The 27,030-nt window shown below is 38.3% G+C and overlaps 1 protein-coding gene and 1 long non-coding RNA gene across 5 annotated transcripts in view; one reads left to right on the top strand and one right to left on the bottom strand.

The window, feature by feature from the left end:
* LOC120523283 overlaps nucleotides 1-8,358 on the top strand; it is a 31,498-nt gene extending 23,140 nt beyond the window's left edge. For both annotated transcript variants that reach the window (XR_005632578.1, XR_005632579.1), the window contains exon 3: nucleotides 8,321-8,358. This is a non-coding gene — a long non-coding RNA (uncharacterized LOC120523283). The remainder of the gene's footprint in view (nucleotides 1-8,320) is intronic.
* erg (ETS transcription factor ERG) overlaps nucleotides 1-27,030 on the bottom strand; it is a 289,025-nt gene that overhangs the window by 154,407 nt on the left and 107,588 nt on the right. Inside the window, exon 1 of one of the 3 annotated variants that reach the window (XM_039744468.1) lies at nucleotides 12,592-12,610. The exons of the other annotated variants lie outside the window; for them this stretch is intronic. The gene's annotated coding sequence lies outside the window, so the exon portion shown is untranslated. Of the gene's footprint in view, nucleotides 1-12,591; nucleotides 12,611-27,030 lie in introns of those variants that run through there. 3 annotated transcript variants of the gene reach the window in all.

Genomic DNA, 27,030 nt, shown 5'->3' on the forward strand with positions numbered 1-27,030 from the left:
GCACACACTGGTCTAGATGAGGTCTCACAGTGAAGTTGACAATATGTTTCTCAGCAAATATCAAGTACTGAAGTCTAAGAAATTGACTACATAGGTTAGAAACACAATTGTGTTAAATCATAAAGCTGAGGAAGGCTACAGAAATTCTGCAGCATTGAAGATTCCCAAGCACACAGTTGCCTTCATAATTCTTAAACAGAAGAAGGTTGGAACAACCAAGACGCTTCTTTGGCCACAGTGAGTTGATAAAGAACCTGATGGTCACTCGGGCTTAGCTATGGAGATGACAGGAACTTCCAAAAGAACAACTGTCACTGCAGCACTTCGCTGATATGGGCCCGGCAGGTTCCTGTCTTCAGTAAAAGACACAGGGAAGCCCAGTTGGAGTTTGCAAAAAGGCATCTAAAGGACTCTCAGACTGAGAAAAACAAGGACTTATGAAACCAAGATTAGTGCCATGTCTGGAGGGAAACAGGCATCACTCAGTGCCTGTGAATACTATTCCACCGGTGAAGCATGGAGGTGGAAGCAATCATGCTGTGGTTTTGTTTCTCAGTAGCAGGAACTGGAAGACAAGACAGGGTTCAGGAAAAGCTGAGCAGAGCAACATGCAGAGATATCCTTAATGAAAACCTAATCCAGAGCGCTCTGGACCTCAGATTGGGCTGAAGCTTCACCTTCCAGCAGGATAATGACACTAAGCAGAAAACAAAGACAACACAGGAGTGGCTTAGGGAAAACTCTGGCAATAATAATAATTAATTAATTACATTTATATATCGATTTTCTCATTACTCAAAGTGCTTTACATAGACAGAGGGGAATTCCTTCAACCACCAGCAATGTGTAGCACCCAAATGGCACGGCATGCAATGGCAGCCGTTATTGCACCAGTAATCTGACCACATATTATCTGTAAGGCGGTGAAGGGGTAAAAGATAGCCAATTACAGACAGGGCATTATCAGGGGACCCAAATGCACGAGGCTCTGATGGGTAATTTGGCCTGGAAATCAGGATACACCTTACTGTTTTTGAAACATGACTGGGAATTTTTAATGATCACAGAGAGTCAGGATTTCTGTTTTACATCTCATCCAAAGGATGCTGCCATATTTACAATACAGTGTCCTTGTCACTGTTCTGGGGCATTGGGATTCATACACAGAACACAGTGTAAGCACCCCTACTGGCCTCACTAACATATCTTCCAGTAGCAACCATAGCTTTTCCTACAGGGTCTCCCACCCAAATACTGGCTGGCCCCAAACTTGCTTATTTTCAGGTGAACAATCAGTTCTGAAGTGCAGATGGTATGTGCTCAGCCAGATCCTTGAATCCAGTCTCAGGAGTGATCTGAAACCAACTGTCCGCTGATAGTCTCCATCCAACCTGATTGAGCATGATAGGATATGCAGAGAAGAATGGCAAAAAAATCCCCAAAGTTTGTTCCGCTATACACAAGAAAACACCAGGCCATAACCGCTGCCAAAGGTGCTTCAAATAAACACTGAATAAAAGGCCTGAATACTGTCAATGTGATATATCAGTTTTTTATTTGTAATAAATTTGCAACATATCTAAAATCCTGTTTTCACTTTGTTATTCTGGGGGTTAAGTGTTGCTTGATATGGGGGAAAATTAATCACTTTTTTAATATTTAGTTTCAGTATAAGATGATGGTCTTATATTCACTGTCAAAGTATCACTAGCATTTTAATCAAAGAGGGCCAACAATTGTGGACAATGTGGTTGAAGATATGCACATAAAAGCTTCCCTTAACATATTCTGAGATGCAACATAATATATTTCATTTATCAAAAAATTCTTAACTAGTATTAATTCTGTTAAAAAAACAATAAAAATGTATTAGCACTATTCATGAAAATGATGATGAGCAAAATTTGGAAGACATTCCTTTTTGGTAGCATGATGGCACAGCAGGTAGCATTGCCACTTCAGATAGTTTGAGCTCCTGATTTGATTTATGGCTCCTATTCCTCGAGCACATTTTACCACTTTTCAACAGGGACTACAATTTCCTTGTACTTTTCTTCCCGCTATTATTTTGTTCATGGCTCAGGCTGTGAATGAAGCAACACTTCTGGCTGCAAAATTGCTTTTGAGAAGTGAAGTTTTGTACTTTAATCCTAAATTTACTTTTTGCGATGTAATCTCACCTATTCATTTTAACAAGACCTTAAGTATGTGAAGCACTTTAATGAAAGTTCTCACCAGAAGACTCTAGCCTTGCCAGCTATTGTTTGCTTCGACTATGTAATTAGCATGTTTTTTTATAATGAATGTCCACATGAGAACCAATGTTTGAGAGCAGCAGGAAATCTGTTGTGTGCTTTTGTTTTGCCTTTGAAGTACCCTGATAGCATCAAATCTGTGAGGAACACTATCACAAGTATTTACACACTGTACAATAGAAAAAAAATCTGTTAGCTGAACTCCAAATAAGCCTCTTGCCTTACCAGAGCGACTGTAAACTTTATTAATAAGGAGACATGCAATGAGGCAGTTGAAACAAAAGATGGAGTCTTTATTAACATCCATCCATCCGTCCATCCATTATCCAACCCGCTATATCCTAACTACAGGGTCACGGGTGGCTGCTGGAGCCCATCCCAGCAAACACAGGGCACAAGGTAGGAAACAAACCCCGGGCAGGGCGCCAGCCCACTGCAGTCTTTGTTAACAATATGTCTAAAATCTGTTTTCATAAACTCAAAAAAAGTGTTTATTCTAAAGCTACTATATATATATCTACAGTGTAGCGTGCGGCTGGGACTCTTGCCTGGCCAGGATGCCTCCATGCTGGGAGGACTGGGGGAGCAAGCGTGGTCAGAGCGTTACCTCCCCTGGGACGCTAGATGGCAACCCCCCTGGGTTGCAGCAGTGCCTCAGACTCCCGCAGAGCCTTATGGGAATTGGAGTGTGGTGCAGCCCTGTTGGGATCCACAGGTGATCCCAGGGGGTACTGCAGCAGGAGCTGCTGAGCCCTTTTGGGCACTTCTTTCACCACACCCGGAAGTGCTGCGGGAAATGAGTAATCAGGCACTTGGAGCACTTCTGGGTGTATTATAAAAGGAGCCAGCACTACTCAGGGAAACAGAGTCAGGAGGAGGAGGAGGATGAAGTTTGACTAGAGGAGAGGAGGAGAAGGAAAAGAGTGGAGAAGGCGTATTGTTTGTGTGCTGTGCTTTGGACTGTGTTGTGCCTGTGGGAAACGGGGAAGGTGTTTCCCACAAGAAAAATAAAAAATAAAACCTGTGTGCCTTGAACTTGTGTCCCGCATTTGTCTGTGTCGGATTAAGCTGGCGGTGCCAGCCAGGTGGGCCACAATATATATATATATATACTGTATGTATATAGATAGATATAAGATATTATACATACACTAAACTTTGACCATTTTAGTTGTCTATACAAGGTGTTTTTTAAATCTTGCTCTACACATATTTATGAGTTCCAATAGTTTCCTCCTTTAAATCGGCCTAAGAATAAAAAGTACCTGCCAAACTGTTTCATGCAAACACTTCCCATTTTGTTGCTAATTATGAGTCAGAGTTTATCCTTGCCGCCGGGCAGGGCAGCAATCAACTACAGGTCACAGGCACTCTCAGAACCACACAGGACAACTTAGATTTGCTAAGCAACCAAACAAATATGTGCAGATAGAATCCAGAGTATCCATCATGTAAAACCAATGTGGATAGGTAGCAAAATCCACAAAATGGAATGGATTTGAACCCAGGATTCTAGAGACATGGGATAAACCACTAACTACTGTGATGTTGGGTAATGTCATGCAACAACATACATATTAAAACATCTTGCAGGAACAAGAAAATGGGAGCAGCATAGTGGTGTATTGTGTAGCACTGCAGTCTCAAGGATCCGTCACCTTTGGATCATATCTGATACTGAGTTGTTGTCTGGGTGAAGTTTACAAATACATGCAGGTTAGGATGACTGGAAGCTCAAAACTGGAGTATAAGTGTGTGCATGAGTGGGCCCTGCAATGCACTGATGCCTTGTCTAGGAGTGTTTTCTCCAGCTGTGTAACCCTGCAGTCCTCAACTCTGTTGGTTTAGAATGTTATATTATATTATATTTAAATTGGTCACATAATATACATCAACATGCATTAACTTATTTATTCATAATGGTAACTTACTGAGTCAATTCAGAGAATTTGAAATGTATGCAAAGTAAAATGAGCATAGTGCAGCCTGGTAAATTAGGAATACTAGCACAAGGACCTGGTGGTGTCAAGAATTAACAGAAACCTTGGAGAATAAACTTTTTTTAGGGTAGAACTTTGCAAATATGTGTGCTTGCCTTCTATATACTGTAAATAAGTATGAACAAAACAAATAAGAAACAGTTGACAACTATTTTGGCTTTAAAAATGGATCCATCCATTTTCCAACCCGCTGAATCCAAACACAGTGTCACGGGGGTCTGCTGGAGCTAATCCCAGCCAACACAGGGCAGGAAGCCAACCCACCGCAGGACACATACAAACACCAATGTAGAATAGCCAGTCCACCTAACTGGCATGTCTTTGGATGGTGGGAGGAAACCAAAGCGAACCCACGGGGAGAACATGCAAACTCCACGCAGGGAGGACCCAGGAAGCGAACCCGGGTCTCCTAACTGCAAGGCAGCAGCGCTACCACTGTGCCACTGTATTTGTTAAATTTTTAAGCTTTACCTTCATATCCCATACCATCCATTGGAAGGCACCAGAGCGGGGAAGATACTTTTAAAAATTTTTCAAAAGCGCTTAACTTTAGAACACAATTTAGTGTGCCAAATTCATATATCATGTTTATGAAGAAATAACTTCAACCTGAAAAATATCGAACTTAATCTTTAATTAATTTCTGGGATTTTGCCAATAAATATGTATGTAACAACAGTAACTCCTGTATGAAACACCTAACTAACAACTGAATTTCAAAGCTTAGTAATTTTCTGAAAGCCTTACAACTAAACTATGCAAATGTAGTAGATCAACTTAAAAAAACTATGACTCATTTTTAAAACGAAAAGATTAAAAACAAAAAAACAAAACTGCCTAAATTGCAAATGTATTGCTATTAAATACTCTTTCAGTTAGAATACTGAAAACTAAGTTAGTGCAGATCTAGGAAACAAAAGCATTGAATGTTTACCAAAGATAGAGCAGCTCTGTATATTTAAAATTCAATGTATGTCTGTCTGTCTGTATGTCTGTCCGCTTTTCACAAGAACTACTTAACAGATTTAGATTGGGTTTTTCTATAATATACTTGAACATCCATCCATCCATTATCCAACCCGCTATATCCTAACTACAGGGTCACGGGAGTCTGCTGGAGCCAATCCCAGCCAACACCGGGTGCAAGACAGGAAACAAACCCCGGGCAGGGTGCCAGCCAACTGCAGTTGCTTGAACATTCTGGTTGATTTTGAGACTTCTCTCATCACACTAAGAATTATAGTTCACTTTTATGAGTGATATATTCACGCTAATCCGAGACAGAGGCTGTGGGCCGAAGGGAGGAAGAAGTGTGACATCAGGACTGGGGAGCCGGGCAGGACCCTCCTCACTGTCCTGTTTAACTACTATGCAGGCCATGGGGGATGGCTAGTTAAACAATATAAGAAAGGACTTCATAAGGACAACTCTGAATCTGAACAGAAAATATAATAATCATTACATTTTGTTTTGAAAAATTGCTAAAATGACAAACAGAAAATTATAACAAATTACAAAACTCTTTAAAAAGTTTCAGCTAACATTAACAAAGTTTATGTGGATTTTCTTAATACTAAACTCAACAGGATATATTCTTTCCAGAGTGTGTTCAGATCAAAGTGTGTGTGTATATTTATGTATTTATTTAAAGAGCTTCTATAAAAAGCTACATTTTCATCTGGGGACAAATAAAGTTCTATTTATCTATTATAGATTTAGCTTTTAGTTTTTTGAAGCATTTCTACTGATTTTAAGATAACATAACCTAATGTTCTTAATTTTAAAACAACTTCAAACCATCAAAGTCTCAAAGTTTGAAACAGAAATCTCGATACTCTAACCTTTACTAAAATATTCTGTCTTTAGCCCCATTACAGTGCAAATAAAGAAAAATGCAATATGCATTTTAATGTCCATTAATTCAAGAACCACTACTTTCATTTTACTTCAGACATAAATCAGTTGACTACAGTATTCACAGGATCCATTTTCACAGTTTAATTTTCCCATCAGGCACTGTTATTAAGCAAGATACTTTGGACTTACCCAATTGTTATAAATTAGTTCAGAGGTTAACTGACGGTACTCCCTCTTTCTTATATCTTGTCTCTCTTACTTGGCTCTGTATTTATTGCTATTAAAAGTTGTGATGAAGTCTGGTCTATACCTCTATACAAAACACATTTGTGTTACCCACTTTGAATTTGTAACTTTACAACCAATAGATAAAAACACATACAAGTCATATTAAAATCCACTATCTGCCCATAGACACGCACAAAGTAAATATTGTAGCGCCATAGCAGTTCCACTTTTATCATTTAGGAAATGGGCTATAGGACACACACAGTGGTCAGCCAGAGCCATTTGAGATTTCTGAGGCTTTAATGACAATTCTATACATACAGTATCTCCTACACCAGACAGATCTCTGGGTAATACATCATCTATCTTGCACCCATGTCAACAGACTCAAACTGAAAGCCTATAGAGACATCTTTTCTGCAAATACACATTGGCTGTGTACTTAAGCAACTAAAAAAAAATTACATTAATGAATATTGTTACATTAATTATACTTACTATTCAAAAACGTGAGAGCCAGACGTTCATGATTACGCATGGCTGCAAAGGTCTTAACTATTCTATTTAATTTTTCTCTCCCTGTTTATACTTAATGGAAAGTGTAGCCAGTCTATTACGATTATTAAGATAGTCCTGTGCTGTGATATCACAGAAGTAGTTTTTAGTTATTTACTTTTAAGTTTGAGAATCTGTATTTTCCTTAGGCCAACGAGACAGGAAGGGTGAAAGAACACTTAATGCTACTGCGAGAGACAGTGTATCTTATGCCAATTAGCCACTGTGTTTTTGGATTACCTGTTCTTTTAATATTCTGCTGTTTTAGTATTCACAGCCAGACAGGTTTGGTTGCTTTAACAAACTGCACTTAACTGTTAATCAATAATGGCTCACCCTACTAATCAGAACTGGCACCAGTGCCATTTAGTCAGGGGTGGACCACCTTAGATGGAAATGAGTCATTCTCTAGCCGTTCAAGATAATTGGAGAGAGCTTGGTAGGATGAAGTGCTCTACCATTAGGTTCCTCATAGGTTGCATCCTACTTTAAAGTGGTACACTTTTATGACATTAGATTACTGCCAAAAGTCCTCTTGTTGAAGTGATGTTCCAGGCAATTGCTTTGTACACAGCACTGGATGTGATTCAGAAAACTAATACTAGTGTCATTCATTTGCTGATAATGCTATGTAATACTCCTCACAACATGTCATCAATTACTTCTTTTGTGAAGTTAAAGAGTAAATGAGTGACACACTCCAGAAAAATATAAGTTCATTAATGGATGGAAATTCTGTTAATGGCCAGACAAATCTGACAGCTGGAAAAAACATTAACATCTGTGTAGTTGAATGTACAAAAGAATTATTATATTTGAGAAAACAATTAACTTTTAACTTTCAGATTTGCTTCTCTAGCACAGAAATATTCCCGAACTGAGTTGGTCTCTACATACATATCAAAGATACAAGGTAAACAACATCCTGGATTGGGAGCCAGTCCATGTCAGGGCACACACACACACACAGACACTGGGACCAATACAGACTCAGCAGTCTTTGGGGATGAAAATGGAAAGCAAGAATACATACAGGAAAGAGAGAAAACCAACACAAGCATAGGGGAAAATTCATAGGGGAGAATTCAAGCCCATGTTGCTAAATCCATCACTGCACCACCAAGCATCTCCAAAATGGTTTTAATGGAGTATCAACTGCTAAATTCATCAAATATCAAGCATATGTTGATTAGAATAGTAGGAATTTAACTGTGCTCTGTGCACGTGGCAATAATAACCCATAAACCAGTGAGTAATTCAATTAATAATCAAACTGCTGAAAACACATTACTTTGACATGGCCTTTTCATAACTTTACTTTAACTTAATACTGATACTCTGTATGTTCAATTCTTCATAATAATTATTCACAGTGGCTCCAAAATCCGTACTGACCCCAACTCTCTCTTCTGTTTCTTTTTCCAGTTTCTTTGTGGTGGCGGCCTGCACCACCACCACCTACTCAAAGCATCATGATGCACCAACATTGATGGACTGAAAGCCAGAAGTCTACGTGACCATCATCATCAGGTCCTTCCATGAAAACCCTAAATACAAAGAGGACTGTTTGATTTATGTTAGGTAGATTGCCCAGAGGGGACTGGGCGGTCTCGTGGTCTGGAACCCCTACAGATTTTATTTTTTCTCCAGCCTTTGGAGTTTTTTTTTTTTGTTTTTTCTGTCCACCCTGGCCATCGGACCTTACTTATTCTATGTTAATTAATATTGACTTATGTTTATTTTTTATCGTGTCTTCTATTTTTCTATTCTTCATTTTGTAAAGCACTTTGAGCTACATTTTTTTTTGTATGAAAATGTGCTATATAAATAAATGTTGTTGTTGTTGTTGTAATACTTCAAGCTGTTTACAATGTTTAATTATTAGGCAACACTTTAGCTCAGGTACTGCAAAAATACATCTATTACTCATTTACTTTTATGTAATAAGACCTTAACAAAGGCTTCTTTTGGTCTTCATAACACTTATAAAACAGAAGTAGATTGATTATTCATCTCTGTGCTGTGTGGGGTATTGACATGATGGGAAGATGACTTGTTAATATGAAGGATTCATAGATCTTACACTAAATATGTAAAATCAAGAGAAATTTGGCCCAGTTAAGCCACCTCAGATTCCAAAGTTTTATTGCTAGGTTACATTGCAGAATAAAAACTTAATTAATATTTTGTAAGTATTTGTTAAGGTGTTGTTACATAACAGTAAATGAGTAATAGATGCCTTCTTGCAGTACCTAAACTAAAGTTACTACATAGTTAACTGAAAATACTGCAGCAAGTTTCATAATGACTATACATGTCCCCATATTTGTATGTACACAGGTATGCATTGTATAGTCTATGTGCTTTATTGAGTGGAGTTTGTCAGTTTCTATTGTATGTTATTTTGTTTCAATTCAGCTTTTTATATTTTAACTGTGGACTTATCAGAGGGTAGTGGATTTTATATACTTATTATAAGTAAACATATTGTGAAGTGTTAGATACAATGGCATTGATCAATGTACTGTGTGCATTTTAGAGAAAGCTACAGAAATCTACAGGAATCAATCAGTCACAATATCATATAAAAAGACATCTTCTAAAATGTCCTTACAACCTTTAATGCTTTTGACATTGTATTAGCAACTTTTTTATTATTTGCTTAAGACGTATTGTACTACTATCACCTAAAAATGTACCCTTTATTATACTGTAAACATCATTTTATTCTTGTTTTTCCACGTACTTTTCCTCTACAGTAAGTCTAAAGTTGCAAGACTTGAAAGGGTGCGTTATCCAGTAAATTATAATTGATTTGGCATGGTCTTATTGTTCAAAGCTTCCACTTGTATGCATAAAGAAGAATAGTATGCAGCGGCTTGACCCTTTACGACGGTGAAATGACTGTGTAGATTGTGGCGCCAGATTTCACTTCTTTAATTAGTGTTGAGGGCTGATAGTTGCCATTAAATGAATCACTCTTAATTTCACTGATTATTCAGATCCAAAACATACACTAGTCATGCACTAGCAACAGCAGTGACCTTATTTATGCAAATTCATAGTAGCATGGGGATATTTGTCAAAACCCCTGTTACAACATGCTTTTAGTTTAGATTAAGACTGCAAACATGACTCATGTTTAGCCACAATGAAACAGAATTGTCAATGGAATTAAGTGAATATATGGTTTTCCAAAACAACCATACGCCTACAACACTTGTAAGCTTGCTACACCACAAGTCTTTTCTTAGTAACAGACAAGCACTATTTATTTTCCTTGGGGAATTAAAGAAAGAAAAAAAAAACATATTGCTCGGCTACATCCCACTGTTATGAAACTTGCAGAATAAATGTAGAGTGAGCTGAAAAATACAGAAACATTTTTGTGTATTTAATATTGATTTTCTTCCTCGGTAGACCATCTGATTGACCTACTTTGGTATTAGCAAAACTGTATTTTCTTATTTTATACAAGGCTCGCATATTCATTTCAGCTTTATCTTGTGATTATGTCAACAAGTGGGCAATAATTAAACATTTGCAGAGCAGAGCAGAAAAACTGAACAGCTGTTTTTACTTACTTTGTAGTCAAGCAGGCATTTTTCAATGTTTGTACTGCTATTTGGGTATGCACACATGGCACCCAATAGTCTAAAAACCTACATTTTATTGATACAGATTATACTAAAAAGGCATCAAGTATTTTGTAGTTTGTCTTGCTGCAATAAAGGAACAAACTGGCCAATTCATAGACTTACAGAAGATGCATTGCAAAGACAACTGAGGCCAGGAAAAGGCAGATAGATGAGTTATGTGACTGAGCAGTTGGGACCAATACACACACAACCTGATGTAACAATGAGAAAAAAGTATGATGATTAACCCAACGTGAATAGGACATCCTATCACTATGAAGGTAGGGACCTGGGGATGGCAGAGTTGAGTCCAGCAATATTAGGCATCGGACAGAAATCATGTCTGGAGGGCACAGCACTATGGCACATCTCAAAGACAAACTCATCTACACTGTAAAAACATAAGTACCACCAATCACCCTGCAAGGAAAACCCAAAACAAGCACAGCATAGAAGGCATTTTACCCCCACATTATCTCAAAGATGTAAGCTCTGGGAAGTGACAGCATTAGCAACTGTGTCAAATGTCCAGCAATCGTCTTATAAGGTATCCTTCTTTCTCAATGGAACTCCCATTTGAATTGCAGTACATCACACTGGCACCATACTTCGATTTGCTCCCTCACATATCTGGGTTCAAATTCTTCCTCTGTGATGCATCTCCCCATGCCTCTTTCTGTAGGTACTTGTTACCCCCACATCCCCAAAGACCTTTCTATTAGTTAAACTGATGATTCCAAATTGGTCCTGCATAAGTGTCACCATAAATATGTGTGCAAGCAGGCCTTCTCATGGACTCATGCCCCACCTTCACTTCTACCTAGTATTGACAAAATTATCTCCAACCCCCTGCAGCCCCAATTTGGATTAAGTGGGTTTGAAAATGTTATGTTACATTACCATTACGAGGCTGTAAGAAGCCACTACTTGATTTGTGAGCTGCATCCACACGGCTGAAAACAATCCTGAATGGCAGAGGGCACAAATATAAAGTAGCACTCAATGATACCAGACTAAATTTACAATGTCAGACTAATCTGACATATTCATGTTAGGAATATGAGATGAATCTCAGAGAAACATAAACAGACATAGTGACAACATGCAAACTCGACAAATACAATGACAGGGATGAAAATCAAACATGGGACTTCTGATCTGTCATGAAGCAACAGTAACCACAAGACCACCCCTTTATATAATATACATTACTAATAACAGGACCATTAGAAGTCAAGCTCTGAAAATACAATTGACAGTAACAATCATAAGCTCCAAAATCTGCAAAACTACAGAAGAAACAGAAATCTGTCTAGAAAAACACAGTCACATTGCCTGCAGTCTGTTAGAAAAACTACAGCCGCAAAATCACAAAAAGTGGTGGACATCAGTGTATTTTTTGATTAAAAGAAAGCTAAAAGAACTCATAGCACTGGAATTTTTTAAATATATTTTATGACTTTTACAACATAAAAAAGAACACTATAGGTTGACAATTTATTTATGTTACTGCTTTATGAAATTTTGAGATGTGAACCCTTATTTCAAGCACTCCTCTGAGAAAGAACTTCACATAATATCCATGTGAATAAAGCAACCATGATATTAAAGCTAAAGTCAACTAATACTGTGACTTGTAAAAGAAAATAAATGCCAAAATTCCTGGCTTTAGTTTTATGAAATGCAACTGAGATAAAGTTATATAAACAAATACAAACTAAAAGTTATTATCATGGCAATCATGCAGGCCTACAGTTAGTCACGCCGTGCTGAATTAAATAATTACTACTGGTGTCCTCCATCAATTTCAGAATGTTTCAGTGACATTTCTTTAACAGAACAAAAAATAAATAAATAATGATCGCGAGAAAGTTCAAGGAATCTGCCACTTTAAGCTGCCGCCGAAAGAAAATGTTGTCAATTGCAAAATCATTTCCATCACTGAAAACAGCAGTACAGACGCCTAAGCAGAGCTCATAAACCAGCTTGAAAACTTTACGATTACTGCTGGGAGCCTCACCTCTGAAGCAGAAAGTGAACGTTAAGAATAAACGGTACCTTAGAATGAAAAAGACGCTTGTGATGATCCCCAGTCCGGCAGTCAGCTCAACATCTGGATCCCCAGACAGCAGCCACGGCTGTGCACATGGAAGCAAGTGTGTCTGCTGCTCTGTCACTTCTTGGCAATGACATTACAGCGTCTGCTGGGTAACAAATGACTGAAGTATCAGCCCAGATTTTCCCCACATGCCGAGCCTGGTTAAAATTTAAGTGAACGTGACCAGACCACAAGTTTGTCCCAAAACTCATGAAAAGAGAAAAAAAAATTAATATGGTTTGACCCGACCACAGATGGAATTCCTGAAAATTGTTTTTTTTCCTTCTTTCTTTCTTTCTTTTACTTCTTGAATACTATCCAAAGAGTCTGGCCCTCTTTTTGCAGGAATTCTAAGCGCACAGCCAGGCTAACACTTAACCACTGAGCTTCTGAAGACTGAATCAGACATTCATTTTTAAAGGATTTAGATTCCTCCTTAGAGGAATGGTAAACCACACCAACACCATGGCATGAAGCGTCATGCATTTATTAGCAAATAGCAGACAAGGTGCCATCAGGTGACCACATACTGCCTAAATACTGTAATGTGTTTCCAACATATTCTGCTATTTATTCCAGTTAAACCCTTCAATTAAATCTCTCCAATATAATTACAGCATTTGCTCATTTGAATATACATGTGACTTTTTATTCTGTTATGAATTAATGGTTTTTGGTAATTTAGGTGACTCAAGGAAATTTCCATGCAAAACATTTGGTGTTAGTAGTTCCTTCTCACAGATGATTGAGACCTTAAAAGCAAGTAACTTTTTAGGTATTACACAAAGATCTCCTATAAAATTGTCCATATATCCATAAATTTTCTAAAGCCTTTATCCAATTATCCATATTCTGTATAATCCTTATCGACATGGTCCAATTCAGGGACATATGGGCAAGAGCCGACACCAGCAGAATCAGGCATAAGGTAGAAATAAACCACTAGTCAATCTTGGGGTACAGTCACTCAAACTGTACACACATGCAGGGCTAATTTAGAATTGTTACTTAATCTAACATGAATGTCTTCAGTATGTGGGAGGAAAACAGAATTCTCAGACAAGACATAAATATGGAGAGAAGATGCAAAATCCACATAGCCAGTAAACATGACAGCTTGACAGAATATCCAAGCCTATCCCAGTCGAGTCAAGTACAGGGCAGGAGCCAATTTTCAACATTGCACTTGTCAACCACAGAGCACACTCATTCACATTGGGTTAATTTAGAGTCATCATTTAATCTATGATGAATGACTTTAGTATGCGGGAAGAAAAGAAACAGTATACCTGAAGAAACACCTATTTAGATATGGAAAGAATATCCAAAAATCACACAAACAGTGATTCTGACAGGCTCACGTTCTTGACAAAATTCCTAAGTCTACCCCGGCAGATTCAGGCACAGGATAGGTAGTGTAAACTTACAACTAGTCAACTGCTGGACATAACCTAGTCACACCATCACAGTTGACAGTTAATTTAACTTAAATGTGCCTGGTATGTGGAAGAAAAGCCAGGGTACCCAGATAGAAACCTATTTTGATGTCGAGTGATTGTGCAGACTTTACATTGACAAATTACTGCAAAAAAGGAAATATAAGCAAATGAGAAGTTTTACTCCTTATTGAAAGACTGACGTATCTAGAAATCTGTGTTTTAGATTATTTAGCTGATTTCAAGACATCTTATCAAGTTTTTTGATAAATAAAACAAAATATTTCCCATTTCAATTTCTTTTTCTATTTTCCTAGTTGCATTGCAATTCTTTGCTGTGTAACCCTTACAGTCCCTTAGAGTTGTGAGGCTGTAGTGCTAACTACCATGTCACCCTAGAAAATATGTAAATAATTGTGATTTTATTATTCAGTGGAAATACAGTTTATACATGTAACATGTTATTTTGGGCCACATCAGGCCAGAGATTATATCCTAGAAGTACAGGATGCAAGGTAGAAACCAGTTTTGGATGCTGAGCCAGTTCTTTACAGGTCCTATTTGGAATTGTCAATTAACCTAGCATACACGTCTTTGGGGATACAGGAAAATGACAATAATCAAAGAGAAATCCACTGAAATGGAGGGAAAACATGCAGACTCCACATATAGAATGATTACACAGGGAATTGGACCAGGACTCTGGATCTGTGAGGCAGAAATTGTAATCACTGGGCGAGTGGGAGTAATCAGATAACAGACAAAACAATGGAAGCAATGTCATTATTTGACCAGGATGCTAAGTTAAGATATTCAATGCTGGAGACCTGGTTGGAGTGGCAAATAAAACCTGTCTGATAGTGGACAGCAGCACTGACCAGTATTGGACAGTAACACTGGCTGAGAACAATAATAATAATAAAATAAAAATAATAAAATATTCACAGAAGCTCCTGGAAGTTGTAGTTCTTGCACAAGTCTCCGTGGGAGTAGTTAACATGCTTTCTGGTAGGCCTTCTTTTTCTATTTAATAAACCCTCTTCCTTCCATTACTTAACTGTACAGTGTTTTGGGGATAGGGCTGGATCCAGCACACTCCTTTATTTACCATATATATACAGTATATTTATTTATATATATATATATATATAGTAGGAGGCACATAGGATGGACAAGCACCCCATTCAGGAGTCCAGAAGATTCCTTACCTGGACGGAAGGCCCCATGGGTACATAAAGACTAGACAGCCCTAACAGGTGGACAGACATCCCAAACATAATGAATGGTTCTTTAGCCGGGGAAGGAAACCCTGAATAAACGGACAAACGTCCAGACTGGACATGGACTTCATACCTTCCATAGGGGATGATTATTCCCGCTGGCACTAGATGGCAGCAGCCCTCCATATTGGCACCCTGTCAGGAACCAGCAGGGAATGCCAGGAGTTGTAGTCTGGCAGCACAGCCCTGCTGGGGTCTATGGGTGCCACAATGGGGTGCTGCAAAGAGAAATGCGCTCTCCAAAATACGGGACGTCCATATGACCCAGAAGTACTTCAATCAGGCAGCAGCCCTGGCATTGGAAGTTTCCCTGGTCCTCAGTAAAAGGGACCACACTCCCTTTTCCAGGCAAGTTGGAGCTGAGAGGATGTAGAGCAACACTCACTTGGAGGAGGGCAGTGCGGCCCATCTATAATTCATTTATCTACTGCTATTAATGCTATTGTATATGTTAATTAAGATTGGTATCAATCTGAACAAAAGCAAAAAGTGTTGCTTGGCATGTGGAAACAAAATCATGTTTAAGTGTTGAGCAAGCAATTTTTTTTCTTACAGTTTACTACTACAAATTCTATTACTGCAGACTGTATTGTTCAAACAGAACAGTAAAAATGTCTCAAAAATAAAAATTTCAGTTGAATGTTTTGTTGCTGTTGAAGCAAACACCAGCACTGCTACAAATAAGTGCATTTGTTGCTTCTTATGTCCTGCAACATTACCATGTATGTGTTGTGAAAAGAGCCTGTACTGCGTGATGTTAGTCAAAAGGAATATGGTGGTGTTGCTTTCATTTGTAGATTGCCTGCACATATTAATATGAGTTGTCTGCTTGATATCAAATCCTAAGTAATAGCTGTAATGGGACATGCATCATGGCCATTAATTATTCAGAGGAAAGTGACCTGCTGATGTAAAGGAAGCCAAAAGACTTGGTCAAAATGAGTAATGAATGATCAAAACTAAGAAGACAATCAGAACCAAGTGACCAATGCCAAGGGACAAAATGAAAGCAAAGGTCAAAGCGAGAAACAAGTCGCAAGCAAAATATCAATCCTGATATTCAATTCTATGTGCAAAGCATAGAATTATTCAACTCAAAATTATATATCGAGTGCATCTCTCTCGTTTAAAATTGTCCAAAATGTTTCCAGGGCAAGATCCAACCTTTGAACGCTGCAATCCGGTTCCAGGTCACATGTTTTGGGCCTGTGACAAATTAACATCATTCCGGACCAAAATCTTTAAATGCGTTTCAGACAGCCTTGGAGTCACAATTCCTCCTAAACCACTAACAGCCCTGTTTGGTGTTCTTGCAGATAGGCTTAAAGTGGAGAAGGACAAACAAACTGTAATTGCCATTACTTCACTATTGGCACGTTGACTTATCTTGCTCAACTGGAAGAATCCTAACTCACCTATTCTAAGTCAGTGGGTAACTGATGTTATATACTATTTTAAACAGGAAAAATCAAATTCACACTTAGAGGATCTGTACGAAACTTTTTCAAAACCTGGCAGGATCTAATCAATAACACTTTAAAATAAGCATTTAAATTGAGGAAGCAGGTTCTCTCCCATCTTTTTACTCCATTTATCTTTATTCATTTATTAATTTATCTATTTACTTATTTTTAGTTTTATTTTTTCTCTGCTGATGTAGCTCTCTTTCTCTGGGGTGGGGGTTGATTTGTTTCGAACCCATTTTTGTAAAACTTGATTTATTTGTAAGGAATGTTATTTGATTTTAATAAAGTCAATAAAATAAAAAAAAAAATCAAACCTACCGCTGGGCACTGCTGTACTTAAATAAAAAAACTATCACTAAAGATTTCATAGATGTTGTATTTACTGATGGATAAACTGATACCTGGTCATTGTCAATTTTTTGCATTATGTCCTGTGACATCTTTAGCTCAGTGAATGTGTTGATGTTACCAGATTGTAGATGGCATTGTGTAAATAAAACAGAATTATAATAAATATCAACTTTTAAATTATTATATTGTAAATGAAAGGTTCATGTAAAAAAACTCAAAAACAAACAAAAATATAAGAAATTCTAATTATTACAATAGCAATCTACTTAGCTGGTTGTATATTCCACAGTACCAGATTAAGAATTTAGTGTTCAGCCAGTTGCCCTGCGGTGGGCTTGTGCTCTGCCTGGGGTTTGTTCCTGCCTTGCACTCTGTGCTGGCTGGGATTGGCTCCAGCAGACCCTCGTGACCCTGTGTTAGGATATAGTGGGGTGGGGGATGACTGACTGGCTGACTGTTCATCCAGCAATGAAGCAATAACAGGACCACCACTTAAAAGGGAGAATTTACCACACTGCTCTAGATGGTTACATAAGTTACTCAGAATGATCAAACAAGAGAAATCTTACATGTCCATTTCTGACATTTCCTATTCTAAATGTGCTTATGTTGTATGCATCTCTGTTTGTTTTTTCAAAGCAAAATGAGTTTGGCACAGTACACAAAATAGTATCTTTTAAAAATGTGATTTGTTATATTTTAGCAAGTTACTTTTTAATTTAGTTTTGTGTTCTCTGATTAGGTCACACAATGTAGCTAATGAAAGAAATTAATATAGCAAAAATGATGAAGAATATATTACAAAAGTTAAAAAAAGCAGTCATATTTTATATATCCTATTTATCCTATTTTATATAACTAAATATGGTGGCAGACTGCTAATGGCGAAAAAAATAAAAATAATTTTAATCACAGACTTGGATAAACATCTGTTATATTGTATGTAATGATTATTCTGTTTGCAATTTGGTGCTATTTGATTATGGTATGTTCACCAAAAAAATGGTTGTGCTACTTAGGTTTAAAAATCCTTAAGGATCTTTTTTCAAAAACCAGTTAATGATTATATTTCACATTTTTCAATTCTTAAACAAAAAATTACATTTGCATATGGCCAGGTCTACAGCTCAGATTTATGGGCGCATCAATATTTTTGTAAGATGAAAACGTTTATTGCATATCATTTTCATAAAAAGTATTTATTTGTTTAAGTTGTTCTCTTCAGAGACCAATGTATTCTATCCTCTCAAATTCTCTGCCCATCTATACTGTACGTTCTAATCAGAGATCATCCCCAGCTCCGGTCCTGGAGGGCCCCAGTGGCTACAGGGTTTCATTCTAACTCTTTTCTTAATTAGTGACCTGTTTTTGCTGCTAATTAACTTCTTTTGAATTAATTTTAATTGACTTGCTTTTTAAGATTTCTTCCCCTGAAATGTAAAGTGACTAAGCCAACAGAAGACCAACTAAGTCAGGGCTTGAAATTCCAACCAATTTCGTTCCAGCCAGTTGCTTAATTAGACTCTGATTCATGTTGTTAATTAAACCCATTCTTTAATCCCATGGCTTGTAGCTGTTCTCATTATGAAATAGCAAACATTTCCGAAATTGTTGATTTTCTCTTTTCTAAGAGCACTGGTAAAATGTTTTGGGGACCTGGACAGATCAGCATTCCTGAGACCTTCATCTTTCTTTATTTTCAGATATTGTATGGTCGACACAGTTTGCTGGTCATGTTTTGGTTCATTTTGTATCTCCTTTTTGTTTGACTGCTACTTAAGAGAAAAGAAACAATTAAGTGGTTTGAGTCTTCAAGAACAAGTCAAGTAAAATTAATTCAAAAGAAGTTAATTAGCTGCAAAAACAGCTCATTAATTAAGAAAGGGCTAGAATGAAAATCTGCAGCCACTGTAGCCTTCCAGGACCAGAGTTGGGGACCCCTGTTCTAGACAATGTGAGCACATGAAAATGACTCCAGTATCAGCTTTTAGTTCTGTGTAACTAATCTATAATGACCATTCTCTGAGAGAAGTGAAATGCAGCCAAAATTCTCTATGACTTTCAACTTTGTGAGCAACATAAGTCAATAAGAGTTTACATTTTATTATTTCATGTATTTAATATACTAAATATATATTATACTAACAAAATACCCACGCTTCACAGCGGCGAAGTACTGCCTTAAAATTTTTATTAAGAAGAAAATTAAACCTTTTTAAAGTAAAAAGTAAAATATGCCAATAATTATTTAAGGATCTCTTTGTATACCACATTGTGAGTTCGGCCCTCCGGTTGTAATATGACCAAGCTGAGCGCTGAGCTCACTCTTGAGCATTATGTGAATTTCCCCTTGGGATTAATAAAGTATCTATCTATCTATCTATCTATCTATCTATCTATCTATCTATCTATCTATCTATCTATCTATCTATCTATCTATCAATGTACAGTTGGCCATGTGAACAGTAATCTTGTTTCAAATCTCACAGCTTGGATTGCTGCTGTCATAATCGGGTTGAGTTTCATAGTTTGCTTCAATTACATTAGTATTTGCAGGACTTGTGTTGAAGTGACATTCAGCATCTGTCAAGCGTTGTAAGTATACAACCGGTTTCATCGATAACTTCACATCCAGCTTTTGAGAAATTAAACATCCATAAACATCAAAGTGTCCACTACTAAAATCGTCACCTGTGAATCTAAGATGTTTAAGAGGCATTGGCGGTTGTCGAAAGGTGTAAAATATTTGGCCATTTCGGTACACTTGAAAGCGACAACCGAACAATTCAGTGGCAGCCATCAACTCACATGCAGAACTATAGGTGAAGGGCTTAAGCATTTCACACTTCTAGTGCTCCAGTGTAGTATAATTATCTCCTGTACCGTCATCAGTCCACACCTTGAACCTGTCCCAGTCATTCAATACATAAGACACAGTGTTCCTCCGGATATCAAGAGTGAGCCTGATATGGCCGTGCAATATGTAACAAAGAGAATGGAAAAGGTAGGTGCCATCTCCGGGCATGGAAACCACTTGGTAAGTGACAGTTCTTTGATCGATGGTGATCACCTCGATAGACATGTTAATGGGGGTACGGTTGGAATGATAAAGGAAATGGGTACCTGAACAATGTAAAGTCTAAAATACCTACACAATAACTATAATCATAATAAACGAACAATAAAACAGCGGAGAAGCCGTGGATTAAATAAAAAGGCTGCAGTTATCAGCAGGGAGACGTGAATCCCGTGGCGAAGCAAGGAAAGGAATGTAGAGACCAGAGCGACGGACGGCCTTATATAGGCAGGCAGCCAACAACATGGGAGGCATTTGGATGGGGGACCCAATGCCGCCTCACACCGTGACCGAGCTGCAGGCTATGGACGTATATATGTACGTAAGTAGGATTCAGTTAGCGTTGGGAACCTGCGTACCAAATTTCTTGAAGATGGGCCCATAAGTAACAAAGACCGTTGAAAAGTTCAATATGGCAGCCGACAGTGGCATCATACCACCGAAATAAGTACATACATTGGTTTCAGTTAGTGCAGGGAAGCCGCCTACCAAATTTCGTGAAGATGGGGCCATAAATAAGAAAGTTCAACATTGTGGACGTTGTTGACCGTTATGACCGTTACGTGTAGAATTTTGAAATGAAACCTGCTTAACTTTTGTAAGTAAGCTGTAAGGAATGAGCCTGCCAAATTTCAGCCTTCTACCTACACAGGAAGTTGGAGAATTAGTGACGTTGGAAAGTTCAATATGGCGGCCGACAGTGACATCATACCACTGAAATAAGTATTTACATTGGTTTTGGTTAGCGCAGGGAAGCCGCCTACCAAATTTTGTGAAGATGGGGCCATAAATAAGACAACATGACGGACGTTGTCGACCGTTATCGACCGGTATGACCGTTACGTGTAGAATTTTGAAATGAAACCTGCTTAACTTTTGTAAGTAAGCTGTAAGGAATGAGCCTGCCAAATTTCAGCCTTCTACCTACATGGGAAGTTGGAGAATTAGTGATGAGTCAGTGAGTGAGTGAGTGAGTGAGTGAGTCAGTCAGTCAGTCAGTCAGTCAGTCAGTAAGGGCTTTGCCTTTTATTAGTATAGATTAAATTTTAAAAATTTGAGCTGGCTGTCTCACCAAATACTTGTATCTTTTTCGCATTCATAAACTATTTTCAGAATCCAATAAACCATGACAGCAAGAAATATGACTAAGAGAAGTTATTCATAATCACCCCTTCTCTTTGCCTGCTGCAGATCAGACATTCTTGGATAAGAAGCATAATGAGTTAACCTTTTACAGTGTTCATTAACACCAAAGACCTAATACGTGAACCACTTTAAACTTTTAAGTGCAGAATAAACAGTTTCTTTAAAGCAATTAAATTCAAGAATAGCCAGCCTCATGACCATCAAACTGCCAATTTCAATCTGCTTAAGGGACACATTGTAATTACAAATTATAGCCAATGTGAGGTAGCTATTCATGTTGCCTTAGAAAATGAAAGCAGTCTGCTAACCTCTGAACCTCTTATTTGCTGCAGGTACACATCATGCCTGCTATTTGGTACTGCCATTCTGCACCACCATCACAGCAACATTTTATATTGGATCACACACACTCATATGCATACCAAGAACCCTTTTGGCACTGAAAGATTACTTAGTGGTACGATTCTGTTTGAGGAACTAAATCAGGAGAGTTGCAGAGAAACTACATAAAAAATAATGTATACTGCCATGGAAGGAGGAAGACAGATACATACAAATTAAAAAATTTTATCAGGGAACTTATTGACATTTTACAGCTCAGCTGCTTGTATTGTCTGGTTGTTAGTTTTTTGTTAGCCTACATGATTATAAATACCTGTATACTATACAACATGCATATATCTCTATATATAATCTTCATTTGGGTCTTGATCTTTGTTTGTCCGCGAATGAATTAGAAGAAGCACTAGATGGCAGTAGAGACAGCTAAAACATAGGCATTGCATTAAGAATCTCCTCCAGGCTTATACTACTGAAGACTGTAGTACTCCAGTCACACCTCAAAACGCAGATATTCCAACTAAAAAAATTGTTGTGCTTTAAATTAACTAAAGAGATCTTCATTTAGATCTTGATCTTTGATCCATGCAATCCCATACAGTTGTACATGTTCACATGTCAGTGAAGTGATCATTATTTTTACTTTAAAGAGCCTGGATACCTACTGTATGTATCCCCCTTTAATAACCGTTGCTCCGTGTATATTGCCTTACTCTTTGGATTGTCACAAAGCAACCTGCGAGATTGGAGAAAGGTTGAGAAGACATCGTGAGAGGAAATGACAGCGTCCTGAAAACGAGACGGACTGTGAACGGACAGAAACAGAAATGCTCCTACACCACCACATAATTACGATTCGGATAGTGATTCCGAGTGGGCAGTTCCTATCGAATCAATATCCAAGGGTTTTCTTTTTTAATTTTGTTTCCCTTGTAAAAAATCATAATGCTGTGCGGCGAAGGGCCCAGTTCATGACTGGCAGCCGCGTTTAAACAGGTAGCCCTTCACAGACAACTTTAACACGCGCAACGTAGTTGGGCGCACATGGCTAGTTATATATACACCTCATAAATGTCCTGTCTTTGTGGTATGTAATATATTCTCATGACCAAGTTAGTGAAAAAGCTATTCTTTGTTCCAATCCTGAAAATACTTAATGATCCACTGTTAATAACAGTGGCTGGAAAGTTCTTCTAGGTCAAATTTATCTGGATCTAGATTATGTCCCCACTTAGGCTCCTCTGTTCAACTTTGAAGACATTCTGTTCCCTTTGCCTGTCACAATAGTACACACTGTTTTTTTACTTCTGTAATGTTTATATACCTGTATATTCTTCTTTATTTCTTTTATAGTTAAACTGGGGAAATAATTTTCTCCATGGCCACTGATAAACGAGTACGTCTTACTCCCATTGTAGATGATTTAATAGAGGTTAAACAGGAACAGCATCAAATCTCACAAAAGTGTCCATCTCTTTATTAGGTGTGTCTTAAGGGTAGGCAAACATTAACAAAAGATATAAAATATCCATCCATCTGTATCCTAACTACAGGGTCACAGGGGTCCGCTGGAGCAAATCCCAGCCAACACAGAGTGCAAGGCAGGAAACAAACCCTGGGCTGGGCACGCACACTCCCACCCACTAGGGACAATTTATAATCGCCAATGCACCAAACCTGCATGTCTTTGGACTGTGGGAGGAAACCCACGCAGACACAGGGAGAACAACGTAAACTACACGCAGGAAGGACCCGGGAAGCGAAAGCGGGTTTGCTAACTGCAAGACAGTAGCGCTACCCACTGCGCCATCATGCTGCCCCAACATAAAATGTGTATTTCAAAAAAGAAATTATTTTATATAAGAACACTTTGGCAAAGGTAGGACAGTTATAATCCGTGAAACCTTAGTCTTCTCTATATGAAGAAACAGCTATTTTATTCTTTCATCATAATGGTCAGAAAAATAAATAATTGTGCAAAACGTATATAGTTTATAGTTGGGAGTAGGCTTACTCCTAACCTAACGCTGAATTTCAACCATTTCATTTGTAGGCTCACGGAGCCAACTGAACAAAATGAAGATCCCTGTAGTTTTGACAGACAAGTGAACTAACGGGATAAGCTTAAAGAGACGTGTAGTTCGGCTGCTTAATTACCTGGTGTCAGGAATAATAAATTGTGTTTGAGCTGCAGCAGACAATTATGGTCAACCACATTTTTGTTATTTTTCTTTGAATATTTAAACAGATTATGCGGGTTCAGAAAATGAATGGATGACTATACAGAGCATTCAGAAAGTAGTCAGGCACCTTCACTTTCTGCACACGTTATTGAGTTGTAGAATTAGAATTTGCCCATCAACCTGCACTCAATAACCTATAAGCGAAAACATGGTTTCAGTAAAATCTGAAAACTTATTAAAAATCAAAAACTGAAACCAGTCATCTACAGGTATATAAGCATTCTGACCCTTTGCTGTGACACTCAAATTGTAGCCATGTGCATCCTGTTTTTTATTTTAATTACCCTTGAGATGTATCTAGAACTTGATTGAAGTCCACCTCCGGCAAATTAAATTGATTGGGCATCCTTTAGATAGGCACATACATGCCTATTTAAGGTTCTACCATTCACACTGCATATTAAGACAAAAGCCAAGCCAGGAAGTCCAAAGAACTCTTTGTAGACCTCAACAAGAAAGGTGTGATAAGGCATAGACTAGGGCAAGGATATAAAACTGTTTCTAAAGCTTTTGGTGATCCCAGGATTACAGTGGCTTCAACAATTGGTGATGGGCAGATAAGCCCCGTGAAGATTCTGAAGCTTCAAAAAATATCCATAGTTTCAAAAATAGTGACATCTGGTGGGTTACAGAAATCATAGCAGCCATGAGCTTGACACAGCCCAAGTACTCACTGCTCTTGTTGATTGCATAATTACTATCTGAAAGGTGCTCACAAAAAAATAAAAGCCTAAGAACAATCTGTGTGTTCATTTAGATCTCATGAATTCTGTACTTGTAGAACTGCACCGGTGCTCATCTGCACCAAGTGTCAATGGCTTCTCCCTCTTCACATGGCTGTTTTAGGTAGCTCACTATCTATTGCGAGCACTTGCTGCTGCCAGACTAGAATGAATTATTTTGAGACCTTGTCAAGCTTGCTGTTTTTATTGGCTTCCCTGCAGCTGACACTAAACTGGTCATATTTATGATGGAATGGCAAGTAATACTGCTGGTGACTCATGCACAGGCTGGTATAGCTTGACATGCCATTACTATACCTATAGTGATATAAAAAACAAAAATGCATCAGCACTCAAAGCCACTACCATATATTATAAGCCACAACTGATTCATGAGTATGTAACAACTTTATCACGTCAGGGTTTTTTTTTTTTGCTGTAAGGCAATGTGAAAGATGAATATTTTTACATTAATATTTCAGAAATAATTGCCCTAAGGAGCAAAGAAAATTGTAACAGGTTTAGGAAGTGTGCTTGTGGAACTGGGCACATATAAGAAAGTTTCAAGAATATGCCTGCAGTAGGCTAGAGTTTTAATGACACATTGTAAGTTCCAGCTGTCACACATGTGTGCATGGGAGTCACTTACAGGAAACAAAAGAAGGGAATTCCATGCCAGGCCAGGGGGTGGCAGGGTGCACTAAACCTTCTTATTTTATCTCCACAGACCAGACACGGGAAATTCTGCCCAAGTCCGAAGACGTCACTTCCAGTTCGGCTCTGAGGACATCAGTTCTGGCCCCGAGCCCGAGGACGACATTACTTCCGGTCCCAGCTCCGAGGACGACGTCATTTCCTCTAACCTCCCTATAAAACCTGACCTCCTCCCTCCATTAATCAGTTCTATTTTGGATTTGATTCTGAGCACTATTGTACTGAAACTTTGCATTTTTGCAGAAAAGGTCAAGTACACAGGTGGCTGCCCCAAACCTTTGCTGTGTGTCAAGGCTATTCATTTTACACTGTACAGAAGAAAAGTATAGCATACTGACTTTATTGTCAGATAACATGCACTTCTAGACAGCGCGAAGCTCTGAAGCAGTCAGGGTGCTTCCACCGCTTCAGTGATATTTTAAGCTTTGGACATCATCAGTCACGTGGTTGTAAAGCTTCTATACTTGCTTCAATACACTGCTTCAAAGTAGTGAGCTTCATTAAACCAATATAAGCTTTGAAGCATCTGTGTCAAACATCCCATCAATATCAACAACTGTGACATGGGAAAAAAAATTGGAACCACAAGGACTCTTCCTAGAGTTGGCCATCTGTCCAAACTGAGTGACCAGGAAAGAAGGGCCTGGGTCAGTGAAGTGGCTAAAAACCCAATGATCACTCTAGAAGAGTTTCAGAAATTCCCGGATCAGACAGGAGAACCTGTTGGAAGGATGACCATCTCAGCAGCACTTCATCAATCTGGTGTTTATGGTACAGTGGCTGGATGAAAGCCACTCTTGAGAAATACTTTGCCAAACAGCATTTAAAGGATTCCCTAGTCTGATGATTCCCTAGTCTCACCACCTACCTTAGAACACCCTTGTGGTGAAGAATGGTGATGGCAGCATCATAGTTGGGGTTATTTCTTAGCAGCGGGGAATGGGAGACTGGTCAGAAGGAAAGGATTAGGGCAGCCAAATGAAGAAAACCTACTGAAGAGTGCACATAACCTTGGAATGGAGCAAAGTTCACCTTTCTCCATGATAATAACCTGAGCATAAAGCTGCACAACGATGAAGTGGCTTTGGGACAAATCTCTGACTTTGCTTAAGGGGCCTAGCTAAAGCCCAGACTTTAAACCCATGGGACATTTGTAGAGAGACCTGAAGATCTTAGTTTATAGATGCTTCCTATCCAATCTAACAGAGTTTGAGAGGATCTGCCAGAAAAAACGGGATAATCTGCCCAAATCCAGATGCGCAAAGCTTGTACAGATTTACCCATAATGACTTGTAGCTATAATTGCAGCCAAACATGGTAATGTTCAACTGAGGCTGACCTGATGCTGTGTGGGTTGCCGTGTCCATTGAGATTAGGCGATTTCAAATCTAATGTAAATTCTACCATACAATATCATTTAACATCATATTGAAATCTTAGCTACGCCCATTGACCCATGCTAATTAAAATATATTTATATATTGAGAACATGAAAATGAAAATGCAAAATGAAAATGAAAATGTAAAGCAGAAAATGAAAATGAATTGAGCAGCAGGTGGTGCCAGCACCTATTTGCATTTGCTTTTTGATTTTTGCAGCATCATTACAGTTCAGGCTGAAAATAA

Source organism: Polypterus senegalus, chromosome 2 (genome assembly GCF_016835505.1).
Source record: "Polypterus senegalus isolate Bchr_013 chromosome 2, ASM1683550v1, whole genome shotgun sequence".
NCBI classification, from domain to species: Eukaryota; Metazoa; Chordata; class Cladistia; order Polypteriformes; family Polypteridae; genus Polypterus; species Polypterus senegalus.